General features: G+C 37.5%; 1 protein-coding gene across 3 annotated transcripts in view; it reads left to right on the top strand.

Moving 5' to 3' along the window:
- Nucleotides 1–14,870: 14,870 nt before the first annotated feature.
- The window catches only part of LOC123871940 (sodium-independent sulfate anion transporter-like), a 44,791-nt gene continuing 43,658 nt past the window's right edge, over nucleotides 14,871–16,003 (top strand). For 2 of the 3 annotated variants that reach the window (XM_045916000.1, XM_045916001.1), the window contains exon 1: nucleotides 14,877–15,172. The gene's annotated coding sequence lies outside the window, so the exon portion shown is untranslated. Of the gene's footprint in view, nucleotides 15,173–16,003 lie in introns of all 3 variants that reach the window. The other variant, XM_045916002.1, reaches the window with a different exon arrangement.

Here is a 16,003-nt window from a genome sequence, read left to right as displayed (position 1 = left end):
TAGTGGTAGGTGCAGTGCAGAAGTAACTAGATGATGTCCTCGACTGAAAACTCCTGTATAGGAATTTTGATTTTCCGGGATAAAATGTAGCCTATGTTCGTTTCCGAGATGCAAGTTATCTTTCATCATCATCAGCCTGTGGACGTCCACTGTTGGACATAGGCCTTCCCTATAGAGCGCCACCACACCCGGTCCTCAGCCTTACCTTGCACCCGTGAAAATCAGTTCAGTTCAGTGGCTAGTTACCACCCTACCAGCAAAGCCGTGCCGCTAATCGATTTAGCCTTCCGGTACGATGTAGTGTAGAAACCAAAGCGGCTGCCATACGCCTTCCAGGTTAGCCCGCTTTCATCTTAGACTGCATCATCTCACGACCAGATGAGATTGAGATTTTCCGGGATAAAACGTAACCTTAACGCGCTCTCTGATGCACGGAGGAAACAAAAAGATGCAAATATTCAAAGTCAATGTCTAAATGCAGATATTCAAAGTCGGTTACCCATCCATTTACTTGCCTTTGACTCAACGTTGTTTAATCAGCGCAACATGAGCGCAATCGACTGATATACCTACACTCTCACACAGGGTCACAACTCATCTCTTAGATACAAAACAGACAACCATAATTTTAGATTTGTTGTTTCTAGATACGGCTGCAGATAAATGAACAGATAAATCGATATCTAGCTTAGTTTAAGATCTAGAGCAAAAAGTAGTAGATATTCAGTGACCATCCGATTACTTTCGTATACTGAACGGAAACCTTAACCTTGTGTGTCAATAAGGCAGCGTTTAAAAGAGTAACAGTGTGGTTTATTATCATTGAATCTTGTTTCGGGAATATAAAGGAAAGCGTGGAGTGTGTAGATACCTATCTACGAAATGGTCGCCTTCTCAAACGATTTCTTCATTTGAGTGCTTCAGGAGTATGAAGTGCAAAAGGTACTGTATAAGTATTAAATAGATAGTGATTAGAAATATTATTTTTGTTCAAATAAAGGCTTTTGAATCTTCAAGTGAAACTACAACTGGTTTGGAGTAGGTACGTACCGAAAAGAACCAGCAAGAAAATCGGCGGTTGTCAGGCGGTTGCTCTTTTAATACAAGTTCATTATTTTATGTAGGGCCATGTAAAATAAAACTACTAAGTGCAGTCCTGCGAATTGCTGGAGTGAGCTTCCTAGCTCACACCGGCGCTTTTTATCATATTTACATAATCTTTGTATACTTAGACAATACATAGAGTAATCAATAAGAATGTATTATTAACACATTCATACCCATATTTTGTCTATGGAATAGGGAGAGTTCCCGTGCGAAGCTGGGCCTGGTTGTAATTAGTTATTAATACAAGTGTAAATGAAAAATTTATTACACCACCGACAAGTGAAGGTTACAGTAACTAAAAAAGAGCTGATAACTTTTAAACGGCTAAACCGATTTTCTTGGATTAAAGCTAAGAACACTCTTCAAACAAAAAGCCACCTTTCAAACAAAAAAAATCGGTTCATTAGTTAAGGAGCTACAATGCCACAGACAGATACACAGATACACACGTCAACCTTATAACACCCCTCTTTTTGGGTCTGGGGTTTAAAAACGGTTCAGTATTTTCAGAGTTAATCCAACCAAATAAATCTTCCCTATTTATACTTAAAATATAGGTAAGCGTAGGTATTAAGTATAGATAAACATGATTTTGCTAAGTAAATATTCATCTTGGAAACATGTCTTTTTTGTGATCTGGCTTCTTAGAATTTTGTATGGTTAAGTAGGTAGGTAGGTATACTCGTACATTGCCTTTACAAATATGATTTTTGAGATATTAATTAAACATTGTGTGATCTTTAAAAGCTGAGTGTAGATAAGTGTAAATATTTGAATATCCCAAATCTTTAAACAATTAAATCAATATACTTACACGGCGAAATTTTGATAGTTTTAGAGCCGTGGCTTATGAAGTAGGTAACTACTGTCGACTAATTTTTTTTTTGACTTTTAGAAAACTAGACAATTTTTATTGGATAAAAAAATATCTTAATACACTCGAGTATGTGAGAAACATAAAGAGTGGCTGAGCGCCACGTGACAACCTGTGCCCTGGCATTCAAGAGGACCTGTGAATGATAGTCTTGGGGCAGTCCGTCCCAGGATAGTATGGTCCTCGAGTCGGTTGGCGTGCTGTAGTTCCAGCATACCTCTAACGATGTTTGGGTAATATCCCCAGTAGTAGATCTGCTTCGGCGGACATCCACTGGTGGAGTGACGAGGATTTGACGGTCTCTTGTGCTCCGTCGTCAGCGCACGGTGGAACTTCGTGAGGTTTATAGTCTGTAGGAGCCCGATATAACCACTGTACTCCCCTTGGCTGGTGGTATCCATGATGGATTTTCCTCACGGGGGAAAAATATACTTACTAAAATGTAGTTGTGAGTAGCTACGTCATAACATAGAGTCATCCCAAAGCCAAATTGTATGTAAATAATAAAATCACCTATTCCGATAGTTGCAAATGTCATCACATCTACCTTTACCTAACTGTTCCCGTATTCATACCATTCACTTCATTCAGCTCACAATCCTAACTAATTATTATTAATATTATTAAAAGTGTGGATGTTTGGATGTTTGTTAATCACGCAAAACTACAGGACGGATTTGGCTGGGAATGGAGATAGATTATAGGTACCCTGGATTAACACATAGGCTACTTTTTATCCCGGAAAAATCAAAGAGATCCCGCGGGATTTTGAAATAACGTAAATCCACGCGGACGATGCAATGTCGCGGGTATCAGCTTCACAAAAGAACAAAGAAAGAAGAAAGGAAGTTACGCTTTACGAAAATCTCCATATAGGTTGGTCTCCTAGGGAACCTTCAGATTAACCTGTTGATTTGGGGAGCTAAATACTTTAACAAATTCCATACTCTATCTAAACGACGATCTTCACCCTAAGTGGTTTACGCAATTTACAATAGATTTAACCTTATTGATTAAAGCCCTCTGAGATGATTTCGTTTGACCTTTCGTATGAATGAAAGTAGGTTCATTCGTATACGAATACATAACAACTAAATTGAACTCCATATTTTTTGAGGAAGAAAATCTTCTTTCACCTTCTGTTTGTCTTAACATAAAGTTCATCGCGAATTCCAAGACAAAGTTGCTCGCAGCTTTACCCGCTCGAGTTTCATTGTGCAGCGTTTAACAAGCGCCATTGTTAATGTTGGTTACACAGAATCTGTGGGTTTGACTTTTAAATCCTTTTAATGAGGTAATTCTTGTTACAACCATGTTTCCTTTTTGTGCCTTTTAATAATATCATCGATTTTGTGCGAATAATGACGATATCTATGTAATATGTGATAGGCATTTGTCTACGTAGGTATTTGTTTTAAAGTCCTACAGCGCGCAAAGCGAATAGGTAACTGACGAAATAATGCGCGGTTGCACAGATATCCCGATAATCACGCCTTCCCTGGTGGTAGGGTGTTGAAGATGATGTACCTACGTGATAATAATATGCAAATTGAATCCAAAATCCTTTCACAAAAAAAGTATTGTCCAGTAAATTTATTTATTCAATAACATCATGTCAAGCGTGAACCCGTTCATTACGCGGAGCAGGAAAATATAGTAGGTGCGTAGGTAAAGTTCAAAAGCTGATAGATAGAGACTATCCTCAGTTGTGAGTCTTTATGAAATTTTAATAATTCTGACATCGGAATTTCCGTAATTTTAATAAATAACTACCACAGAATTTTTAACAGAAGGAGTTATAAATTAAAACATCCAATATTTTTATTACTTCCTGCATTTTATGCAGTTTTCGTGAAAGCGGTATGAAAACGATTATTATTTTTGGTGCTTGCGATGCGATGGAAAAGGAAATGATCCCGTTAAATATTTAAAATTAATTTTCGTTATTTGCATAATAAAGAGAATCCAATTTTGGCACCTGGTTCAGGTTCATTGATGGAGTAAATAGTTTGATTGTTTGATTTAATCAACTTCCTTTCTCCGAACAGGATAATAATAATAGTACAGAAATATTTACCTACTTACCTACTTATTATTTAAATGATTTTATTTTTTATTGCTTACGGGTTCCAAACAAAAACTATGGGCCTATTATATTATATTTTAGAGTCACTCAAAGGGTGATGGAAAGAGCAATGTTCAGAATATCGAATTAGAATTATGAAAGACTAGCTGACGCCGGCGACTACTTCGGAGTGGATTTAGGTTTTTCAGAATCCCGTGAGAACTCTTTGATTTTGCATTATAAGAAATAGCATATAATGTTAATCCAGGGTATAATCTATCTCCATTCCGAATTTTAGCCAAATCCAGTCAGTAGTTTTTGCGTGAAAGACTAACAAACATACACCCACACATACACACACACACAAACTTTCGCCTTTACAATATTAGTGTGACAGTGTGATTTGTACTTTATGGAGAACAATAGGATAGTAACTAATGTGACTATATTATTGTGAGTAGTTTGCTATACCTACCTACGCCTCATAATATACGAGTATGTCATTGTCGTCTTCTTCGTCGCTTCTGGCATCCATGCTAGGATCAGAGTATCTATGGATCAGAGTCTAGAGACGCAGAATCTTTACCAGATTCTGAAGTTGAGGAAAGTTGTTAAGCCCGCTCTACACTCGCGCGCATATCGGCGCCGTGAATTTTGTCCGCGATTCACGCGTAGATATCGGTGCGGGAAAAATAATATTCTCTCTATTTACTCAAAACTAATCGTTTCAAGTTTGTAGCCCATTTTACGCGGATTACAAAACCGACATTGGACGGGGAACGCCGCGAAACTGCGGAACTTTCCGCACTATTATTCGCGGCGTTCGTGGGCTTTCACGGGACGAGTACAGATCGGGCATTGTGCATGTTTTAAGTTTGTAGACCACCAGAAGGCACTGCAATTTGCGGTTTTTTTTTAATTTTTCACATCACACTAATATTATAAAGGCGAAAGTTTGTGTGTGTGTGTGTGTGTGTGTGTGTGTGTGTGTGTGTGTGTGTGTGTGTGTGTGTGTGTTACTCTTTCACACAAAAACTACTGGACGGATTGGGCTGAAATTTAGAATGGAGATAGATTATACCCTGGATTAGCACATAGGCTACATTTTATACCGGAAAATCAAAGAGTTCCCACGGGATTTTTAAAAAACCTACATCCACGCGAACGAAGTCGCGGGCATCAGCTAGTGATTTAATATAACTGCAATTTGTCGCAGCCCGTATGAAGTTGCGTGGCAGCGGTGTTGAAACGATTATTTATTATCGGGCTCATGAAAATTAAATATCGCGAGAGAAAATTTTATAAAGCCCCGCCATAATGTTATAATGATACGATTAAATATACAGAATTAATTTTCGCTAGTAGATGTTACCATATTACGAAAATGTGTAGGTACACACTTAGATGTAGATAAGTTTGGGGTCCTCGTTTATGAAATAAGTACAAAATGTTGCTGTACCTAGGCGTAGTGGTGAGCGCTTTAAGCGGGAGGATCTGGGTTCGATTCCCAGCAGAGCCAATTTGGGGATTTATAATCTTTAATTGCCACTGGTCTGACCTGCTAGGTGATTCGCTAACTCAGTGTCTAACACTGAATGATAGCCACCGAGGTTTCTTGGTTCTACATTGCTGCTTCTCTGGGTGATATTAAAGCATTGTTTCGTAGAAAACCTTTAATGGATAAAAAAATGAGCTCAGTGGCTATCACTCCTTGTTAGACACTGAGTCAGAGAATCACCCCCTGGTGGGGGGCGTCATCGGTCGTGGCCAGTTAGGTAGGTACCACCCTGTCCGCAAAGCCCTACCGCCAACGGTCAAGCGATGGGTTCCGGCACAATACCGCGAAGTAACCGAATTCCAAGTTAGCCTGCTTCCATCTGACGTGGGCCATACCAATCAAGTTTACCGTTAAGTTTGCAATAGACTCCAAGCGGCGTCCAGTCAACTGACAATTGATAGCCATACCTATTTTCCATACATCATGCACACTGATGGCCATACACCGTCAAGATTCCTGCTTCAAGTACGCTACAAATACATCGGCAAACTTGATCATGTATGGCCCGCGTTAGACTACATCATAACTCACCACCAGGTGAGATTACAGTCAAGAGCTAACTTGTAATCTGAATAAAAATAGACAATTTCTAAGTAATATCTCCGATTAGCTTTATCTACGCTCAAAATCGATCTCAAAAGATTGTTCTAAAACCACTTGAGTAATACATCGGGTGAATGCGCTTGGCGAACGTGTAAATATTAAAACAGCTAAACTTGGTGTATGTCTGGCCGACATTTATGCATCTAGGACCTAGGTGTTCACGGAAAGCGTTGGGCTAGCGTGAAGAACGCCGCTACCGTCTCGTCGCGAACCGCTAGGATGCAGAACGCTCGGGTGGTTATTCTAAAACAAAACGCCTTTCCGGCATCAGTTTTTACTTCCAAAAATAAGGGTTTTATTCAAGCCACGAGAGAATAGGCCTCTTCTGGGCAAGCGCGCTCCATCTAAGGCCGTATCATCACTTGCCAGCAAGTCTGATTGCAGCTCAGTGCTAGTCCGTCAATTAAAAAATAAAAACAGCCGAGTGCGAGTCGGACTCGCCCACGAGGGGTTCCGTACCACCGTACAAGAAATAACAGTTTTTATTTATTTTAAATTTTCATGGTGGCCATTTTGAAATTCTTATCATTTGTTGTTATAGCGGCAATAGAATTAGGTACACATTCTGTGACAGCTCTCTACCTATTACGGTTAACGAGAGAACAGCCCCCTGACACACAGATGGACGGACGGACAGCGGAGTCTTAATAATAGGGTTCCGTTGGCACCCTTTGTGTACAGAACCCTAATAGACGCGAAGGTAGGTTAAATGGCACTATCATCGGAACTGGAAAAACTAGCTTTTATTCATATTAAAGCACATTTTTAGCTCTTAGTATTTTAATTCTCGTAGCATTTGTTGAGGCTTTCGCGGATGCAGCGTGGAAACGGTTAGGTAGGTACTTATCGGGCTTATGAAAATTAAAAATCGTAACTGAAATTTTATTAAGCGCTCGTTGCCTCGTTGCTCGCTATTTTAAAACGTAAGTAATTATCTCATAGAAATGTTATATCAAATAATAAAATATTACTGTACAGGTATGCTCATAATATTACATAGCGTATTAAGTTCGTACTTGATGATAAGTAAAGCAGAAGATACAAACCCACGAGAGTAGAAGAGATAGCGCTCTATAAAATGTGTAAAATGTTATCTACTTCGTTTTTACATAATACCTTAGTATATAATATCATAAATCCATACTAATATAATATAATACATAATTTATAAATAACTTAGTGTCTAAGTTCCTATGCTAATATTACCTACCACTGTACCCATGTGTGGACCCAGTACAGTTCACCCGTGGTTCACCCAGTATGTAGGTAGGTCGATATATTGTAAGCCAATAACCGCTCGCGCGGTTGACAGCCAATATCCGGATTCATTGTTCACTTCATTCCGGATTCAGAACACCGCTGCTCTCCCTCAAACTATTATTACGCTCTGAAATATGATAGACCCGAACTCACATTAAGGTTATGATGTATACAAACTGTAGGTGATAGTTAAGTTGGCGGTTGTGCTTAGTCGCTAGATACTTAGTAAGTAGCTTATGAGTCGAAATCATACTAGAACAGGAAGGCCTGGAGGTCGATTGTGGTAAAATGATGGCTTCAGTGTGGCGATCAACAATTTTCAGAACTTTTGTCCTGGTAACCCACCCCATTACAATAATGAGGAGGGGTTATAACCAAGAAAATCTCATCAACGAGAAGTACGATAAAGAGATCCACATAGTAACTATATTCTATAGTATTTTAATCTGTATGTAGGTTAGTACCTTGCAATACAATAACCACCGCGGTTAACAACCAATATCTGGATTCATTGTTCGCTTCATTCCGGATTCAAACACCGCTGCCCTCCCTCAAGAAATTTGATAGAGACGAGCTCATATTATCATAAATTTAAACTCTGTAAGTATTGTTTCAATAGATTATAATTTAGATTTTGGAAATAGATACATCATTGTTGGCCTGTATGTAGGTCGATGTGGATTGCGATCCAATAACCGCTGGCGATGGTTGACATCACATATCCTTCTGCTGCTCTCCCTCAAACTAGCCATTATTACGTCCAGAAATATGATAGAGGCAAGTTTATACTATCGACTTTGTTATTATTGTTTAACTACGGAAGCGTAAATAGTTTAGCAGTGTGTGTATGTGTTTGCGTATGCGTGCGTGTGTGTGTGTGTTTATCGGTTCCCTAATATTTGACCAACTGCTCATTAGATTTTGATTTTCATAGATTCCGTAAATATTTAATTTATGTAAAATATGAACCTTTGTCCGTGGTCGTATTTTTGATACGAGATTTTAGCTTTGGCCTGAATGTATCAGCGGCAGCTTAGTTTATTGTGCTCACACAAAAAAAATTAGCACGCTATTCCCATGGTAACAGTCCGATTGGACGGCAATCCGACAGAACCGGAGAGAGATCTGGTATAAGACGGCTTTAGGATACATTCCGAAGTAAGGTGGTGTGGTAGTGACATTATAATGACACTAAAATCAGAACGTTAAATTGCAAGAAATGAAGTCGATTGACAATCTACCGTTTAATTATAAATGTCACTAGTGAGATTGTAATATCACGGCTTGGACAATATACCTGCGACATAACCACCGCTAACTTTCTAATTGCGCGCTACTGCCTGCTACTGAGAATTTCTTAACTGAAAATTCTGATAACTTTTTTTTGGCTGGATCCGGAATTTGAACCGAGGACCTCATGAATTGCAGCTGAATAAGCTTGGCACTAAAGTAAGAGGTAGAAGAGGTAGGAGAGGTAGAGGTAGGTTAGAGAAGGAACTGTACCTAATAGTTACTTTCGCGTTACTCCCCCAGGAACCCCAAAGATAGATAAAAGATACTGTGAATTGTAATAAACGTTCCTTGAATCGAGATTAGAAAGGTCCTACTACTTAATGAAAAAGTTTTAAAAATTCAGCGCAATGTGCTCAGCGATTTAATTCCGAAAGTTCTGTGACAGCTGCGACCTTCGTATTTTTTTTTTTCTATTTTTTAAATTCCTGTCTCAAATTGTGCGTTGGAGCGTCAGAAGAAGTGGCTTAAAATTTATTATAACCATAGAAAAGAAGTTTTGAATTGGCATTCCACATTCCACAAAATCGAAGAGTATCCAGGAATTTTTACAAATCTAAATCTATGCGGATGGAGTCCCGGGCATTCTCTAGTCCCTAATTAGTGATTAAAAAGGTGCTATACTGTATCTTTTCCAAACAAGGGTCTAATAGGTACGTATCAGATGTAAGGTCAAGAACGGTGGTGTCGGGATGAAATTCAATAGCGGTGGAAAATGCTTATCAGTTCGTCTTTAAGGGTACTTTACAAAAAGGCTGCGAAGGGCTTTTAGAACTCGATATCATGGCTATCAAATAATAATTTAGAGACTAAAAGAATACTTTGTTAATTGTTATTATAGAGTTTCCAAGAAAGTCCTTAACTCAAAGCAGAATTATTTTTTAGATCCTAGGTTGGTGATTTCGAGTTTATACTCTCTAAGTACTTACTTATTTTATTTTAAACTTGATTTCATTAATCTTTACGAATGGTAGTAAAATGAATTGGTTTTGGAATAAATAGTCAAAACAAAAATGACTGGCATAGACTTATAAGGTTACAAAAAGAAAACTTAAGATGTAGGCACAAAAAGGCATACTTACTTATACTTGCTATAAATATTATGTACATACGAGACAACTAGGTATACGAAGTTAATGAGTCAATATTAAACTAAGGCCTAATTCTTCTACAAATACCTAAGAGATTTTATACCTACCCATTGTTATAAAAGAAAGAATTTTCTTTATGAAGAGTCATCATACCAACATTATTCATTAGTCACATAGATATCAAGTTTATTCAGATTTATATCGTAAATAGAGCCTCTGTTTATAATTCTTTAAATAGTGCACATTTTTTATGAAACGCACATTTTACTAGGTAGCCAATTCTCTCTCACTCTCATATAAACAATATAATGTGGGCACGAGCACTAACCTATTGCATAGATTTAATTTAATTTTATATTTTAAATTTACAGTCAAAATTATATAAGTTTATGTACCTACTTATTTGAAAACTGAAGTGTCTGTCTTTTCATAACAAAAACACTAAAGATATCTTACTAAACTACGTTAAATTGCGCTAGGTATAACATTATATCATTATACTTAGCAACCATATTAGTTTAAAATTAGCTAATCTAGCTAATTTTAAACTAATATGGTTAATTTTAATTCAACAAAAAAAAACCGGCCAAGTGCGAGTCGGACTCGCGCACTGAGGGTTCCGTACTCGGGTATTTTTTCCAACATCATGCACGATAAATCAAAAACTATTAGGTATACGTAAAAATAAATAAAAATCTGTTTTAGAATTTACAGGTAAAGCCCTTTCATATGATACCCCACTTGGTATAGTTATCTTAGATTGAAAATTGAAACACATTTAATTTTTTTTTAATGATGTAACGAAAAATTCGCGGTTGTCAGATTTATTCCTGTACTTGTGCTATAATACAGCTACCTACCTGCCAAGTTTCATGATTCTAGGTCAACGGGAAGTACCCTATGGGTTTCTTAACAGACAGACAGACAGACAGATAGACAGACAACAAAGTGATCCTACAAGGGTTCCGTTTTTACTTTTGAGGAACCCTAAAAACCATTCAAACAGGTACATAAAATAGTAATTCAACGTAGGAATAGTTCACGTTAGATACTTAGACGGAGTGTTTAGCTTGCAAAGTGTTTAAATAACAATTCATATTCTTTTTACATAACAGCATGACGTATTAGTTTCCTTGGATCATGATTTTGGTTTTTCCGAATGTAGTACAGAATACCTATAAAGTACGGCGTCCTTAGCATGAAAATTGTGATTATCATGGATTAACATTGCCATAACTGATCTACTCGTAGGTAGGTCAATTTAGTAAATAAACACTTCTATAAACCATACTAATATTATAAATGCGAAAGTGTGTCTGTCTGTCTGTCTGCTACCTTTTCACGGCCTAACAAATTTGGTACAGGGCTAGCTTATATCCCGGGGACGGATATAGGCTACTTTTTATCCCGGAAAATCAAAGAGTTCCCGCGGGATTCCTAAAGACCCATCCACTTAACCGATTTGTATGGATACTGAAGTAGCTTGCGTCCCTGTAATCGAAATAGGCAACTTTATATCCCGGAAAATCAAACAGTTCCCACGGGATCTATAGATATCTAAATCCACGCGGACGAAGTCGCGGGCATCCTCTAGTTAGCTATATTTCATTTGATCTGTAGGTAGGTACCTATTTCTACATAGCTATTTTATCTTATTATTATCTAACAAACCAGCATTTTAATTGAAAACTATTCGTCCGTGTAACGATTATTTATTATTGCAATACACTTGAATAGGTAACATTGTAATGCATTTTGTAAACCAATGACAGTTTATTTTTAGAATATTCTCTAAAAAATTTACAAATATTCATTTTTAACCCCCGACCCAAAAAGAGCGGTGTTATAAGTTTGACGTATGTATCTGTGTATCTGTGTGTCTGTGTATCTGTGTATCTGTCAGTGGTACCGTAGCGCCTAAACTAATGAACCGATTTTAATTCAGTTTTTTTAGTTTGAAAGGTGGCTTGATCGATAGTGTTCTTAGCTATAATCCAAGAAAATCGGTTCAGCCGTTTGAAAGTTATCAGCTCTTTTCTAGTTACAGTAACCTTGACTTGTAGGGGGTGTGATAAATTTCTAATTTACACTAGTCTTATTCTCTATGTTGTCGGCTGTGTATCTATTTAGCAATATTACATTACATGCAGTAGATACGGTTGGACCTAGTTTTAGCCGGCTACAACTGGGTACAGCTGGTAGCAGTTTGCTTACGACTAAAATGGGCTATAGTTGTTCTGCTGTACCAGAAGATTCACTTTGTCGTCCCTTTATTCAGCTTGACCTATATACGACTCTTTTCTAGCTCGCTCCATTCAAAACCTATTTCGTGAGCTCCTAGCTTCGCCCTTCACCTTTCTACCATCGTACCCCAAGGCATCGTCAAGGTCTGAGGCCGAACGTAGTCGAAATTCCTCACGGACACGTCGGACACGTACTTTCTCGTTACCGCTATAGGATATGGAACGCCCGCGCTTCCGGCATTAGTTTTCCCTTCCACTTTTAATATGGGTACCTTTAAGTCTCTCTCTACTCTACTCTCGGGATAGGAATATTGTAAGACAGAGTACCTAAGAGTCGAGGTTATCAAATTTCGTTTTTATTTCGTTTTTTTTAAGTTATTTTGGCTTTCTAAAACGGTCCCAGTTGTGGGCTAGACTATGTAGGGGTCTACATAATAAAGACATAATAAATAAAGACGGCCTTCTGATACTACAGTTCTTTACTCAGAAGCTACGTGGTCGATTTGTGATGGTCAATTAAAATTACGTAGTATGACATCTACCTACTGGTTTCCTAAAGCCTTGACGCGCGTTTGTTTTCCTCGTTGGTCGTTAGATTATTATTGGAGCTCTTCGTGTAATATTTTACCTAATAGTGTACAATGTCACTGTAGGTGTAGGGGTTCTCTAACCTGGGCTGGTTTTTCTATCTAGGAAATCTAGATATCATCATCATCATCATCATCAGCCTGTGGACGTCCACTGTTGGACATAGGCCTTCCCTATAGAGCGCCACCACACCCGGTCCTCAGCCTTCCTCATCCAGCCACTTCCCGCCAGCCGCTTTATATCGTCGGTCCATCGTGCTGGAGGGCGTCCCACACTACGTTTGCTTAAACGCGGTCTCCACTCAAGGACTTTCCGGCTCCAACGGCCATCGCCTCTACGACAGGCATGGCCTGCCCACTGCCACTTCAGCTTGCTAATAGTTTGGGCTATGTCAGTGACCTTGGTTCTCCTGCGGATCTCCTCATTTCGGATCTTATCCCTCAGTGAAACTCCTAACATAGCCCTCTCCATAGCTCGCTGAGCAACTTTGAATTTGTGAACAAGGCCATTTGTCAGTGTCCACGTTTCAGCACCATAGGTGAGGACGGGAAGGACAATCTAGATATACCTAATATTATTCATTTAATAAATTAAAAAGAACTTAATTTATAACTAAAAAAACTGTTTATGCCAAGTCATTGACCTATTTTATTAACTCAAATAAAAAATTGCGCGTTTAATATGCATGTATTACTTATTTGTACTTGTATAAGTAGGTAGGTATATAATAATTATACAATCTGATGCAAATTACGTCGGTATTTCAACTTGAACAGGATCTCTGTACCTACTGAAGAAACAGTAAAGCTACGGCCACACCTGCGCGTCATGAATATGGGATGTGGGACGTGATGCCGGAGCGTCCATGATGCGATTCTTATACGTGTAGGTGTAGTGGTCGCGTAGATGTGCATGGCGCCATTATAATGGGAGGCGACCGCCGCGCGGATGAAGTTCCCGCTTCGTAGTCGCTTTGGTCGCGCAGGTTTGGATAATCCTTAAAACAAACCTAGGAAAAATATGGTAAATAAAGTTATAGGTAACTAGCTAACTCGCTCCGGCTTCGTTAGGGTAGACTTTCAAAAAACATTTCTTGGGGTTCAACGTTTAAAAAGTGGCCTATGTGTTTATCCAGGGTATAATCTATCTCCATTCGAAATTTCAGCTAAATCCATCCAATAGTATTTGCGTGAAAGAGTAACAAACAAAAGAAAATGTATAAAGATGGATACCTACTTATAAAATACTAGATGATGCCCGACACTCCGTCCGCGTGGATTTAGGTTTTTTAAAAATCCCTTGGGAAACTTTTTGTTTTTCCGAGGTGTAAGCTACCTCTGTACCAAATGTATAACTTGATATAACTTGAATCCCGTAGAAACTATTCGATTTTCCGGGATAAAAAGTAGCCTATGACCATCCCCGGTATGTAAGCTAACTCTTTACCAAATTTCGTTAAAATCGGTTGAGCAGTTGAGCCGTGAAAACGTAGCAGACAGACAGACATACGTTCGCATTTATAATATTGGTATGGATTCTCATTGATTATCATGTGTCATAATCATGATAAAAAAATCTTTCCTTAGGCACGATCTAGGTAGAATATTAATACTATTATGATAACATTGAACTTTTCCTCAAGGAAAAATAAACTGTTTTTTTCCTGTAGCAGTGATATTTTCTACAATAGCTACCTGCCACCTTAGTATTATATTTTGAAAACATATACGTCATATAAATGGTCTTTGTGATCTGTATCAATAAAAAATATTTTGTAAAACCATAGTCCATATGCCTAACTAGGCATGTGGCATATATTAAATTAAAAAAACTAAAATTATCTAAAGAAAAATGTAAGATTACTGGTTTCAATATACTATAATACCAAGAATAATCTAGATGCAATAAAATAACATAATCGTTTATTTTCCGCACATTTATTTGAAAATTATCAATTAGAGGCTTGAAAACATTCAGTAAAATATCACAGAATATTTATACCTTTACCTGGTAAAGTTCATTGTTCTAATGAAATGAAATTCTAATTTGTATTGAATCCTTAAATTCAAATTTTTCTTATGGTCGGTCAACATTATTGTAATCAAAAGTAAAAAGTAATCGCCGGCTTTCGACAATTTAAAATAATAATTCGCTAAAGGTACCTAAACACATTTTTCAACTCAAAATGAGTCGTGACGGGAAAATGAATTGATAACGAGATGATTGAGGTAGTTGGTACAAGGCAGTTTACATTTTACCGTTGGCTACGGCGCAGGCTAAGAAGTTTTCACGCGCAAGCGTAATAACATGACAGATCACAGCTGATGACAAAGCGCGGGAATTTTTTTAAAGTGGCGAAAATGTTTGTGTGGTGAATAAATAAATTGTAGAAGTGATTATTGACTGAAATCTTAAGTATCTTTTCTTATGAATAGGTACTAAGTAATTTATTTCTGTTTATTTGTTTGTTATCAATGGCGGGAAATTGAACAGGTGCGTAATTTTTACCGTGTGCAATATTATCTTTTAAGTTTTAACCTACCTGGTAGATTGGTATGGAGTTCCATTAAGAGGGCAATTTTTTTTAAATTGATTTATTATTTTAAGGGCATGTTCACAAATCACTTAAAAATAATACAGTAGGTAGAGTCTTATTCAATGTGACACACCTCTTACAGGTATACAACAACTCTTGTAGGGCAAACTTTATGATATAAGTGACCGATCATATAATATTAGAAGTAGTAGTATATTAACACACATGTCAAGAAAATAATAATTTTCAACATTAATTAACCGAAACATGCACTTAATCAACGCGGTTATAAAGAATGTGCTTATCAATTCCTTTTAAAATTTATTAATTCCAATTAAAGGAACTGCAATTTGTTGCAGAATGACTCCGGTAAAATTTTATTTTAGGCAAGCAAGGTCCTATCTGTTTGCATCATCACTAACCAGCAGGTCTGATTACAGCTAAGATGTAGCGCAATTATTTTGATTTACAATAATAAAAATTTTCAAAAGAAAAATAAAACCGACTTCAAAAACCACAAACACTAAAAAGTAAAAAATAACTTTTATTTAGCTACACGTGTAATGTACCTAGGTATGAAGTCGAGCGAGCATATTAAAACAAAATTAGAAATCCAAGAGTGAAGCTCGCCCGACTTCATACCTAGGTACATTACACGTGTAGCTAAATAAAAGTTATTTTTTACTTTTTAGTGTTTGTGGTTTTTGAAGTCGGTTTTATTTTTCTTTTGAAATTTTTTATTTCACAATTTTTAGTGGCCCACTGTACTATAATATGCTATGCCCAGT

The sequence above is a fragment of the Maniola jurtina genome, chromosome 14 (genome assembly GCF_905333055.1).
Source record: "Maniola jurtina chromosome 14, ilManJurt1.1, whole genome shotgun sequence".
Lineage (NCBI taxonomy): Eukaryota > Metazoa > Arthropoda > Insecta > Lepidoptera > Nymphalidae > Maniola > Maniola jurtina.
This window is presented reverse-complemented; position numbering and strand designations above follow the sequence as displayed.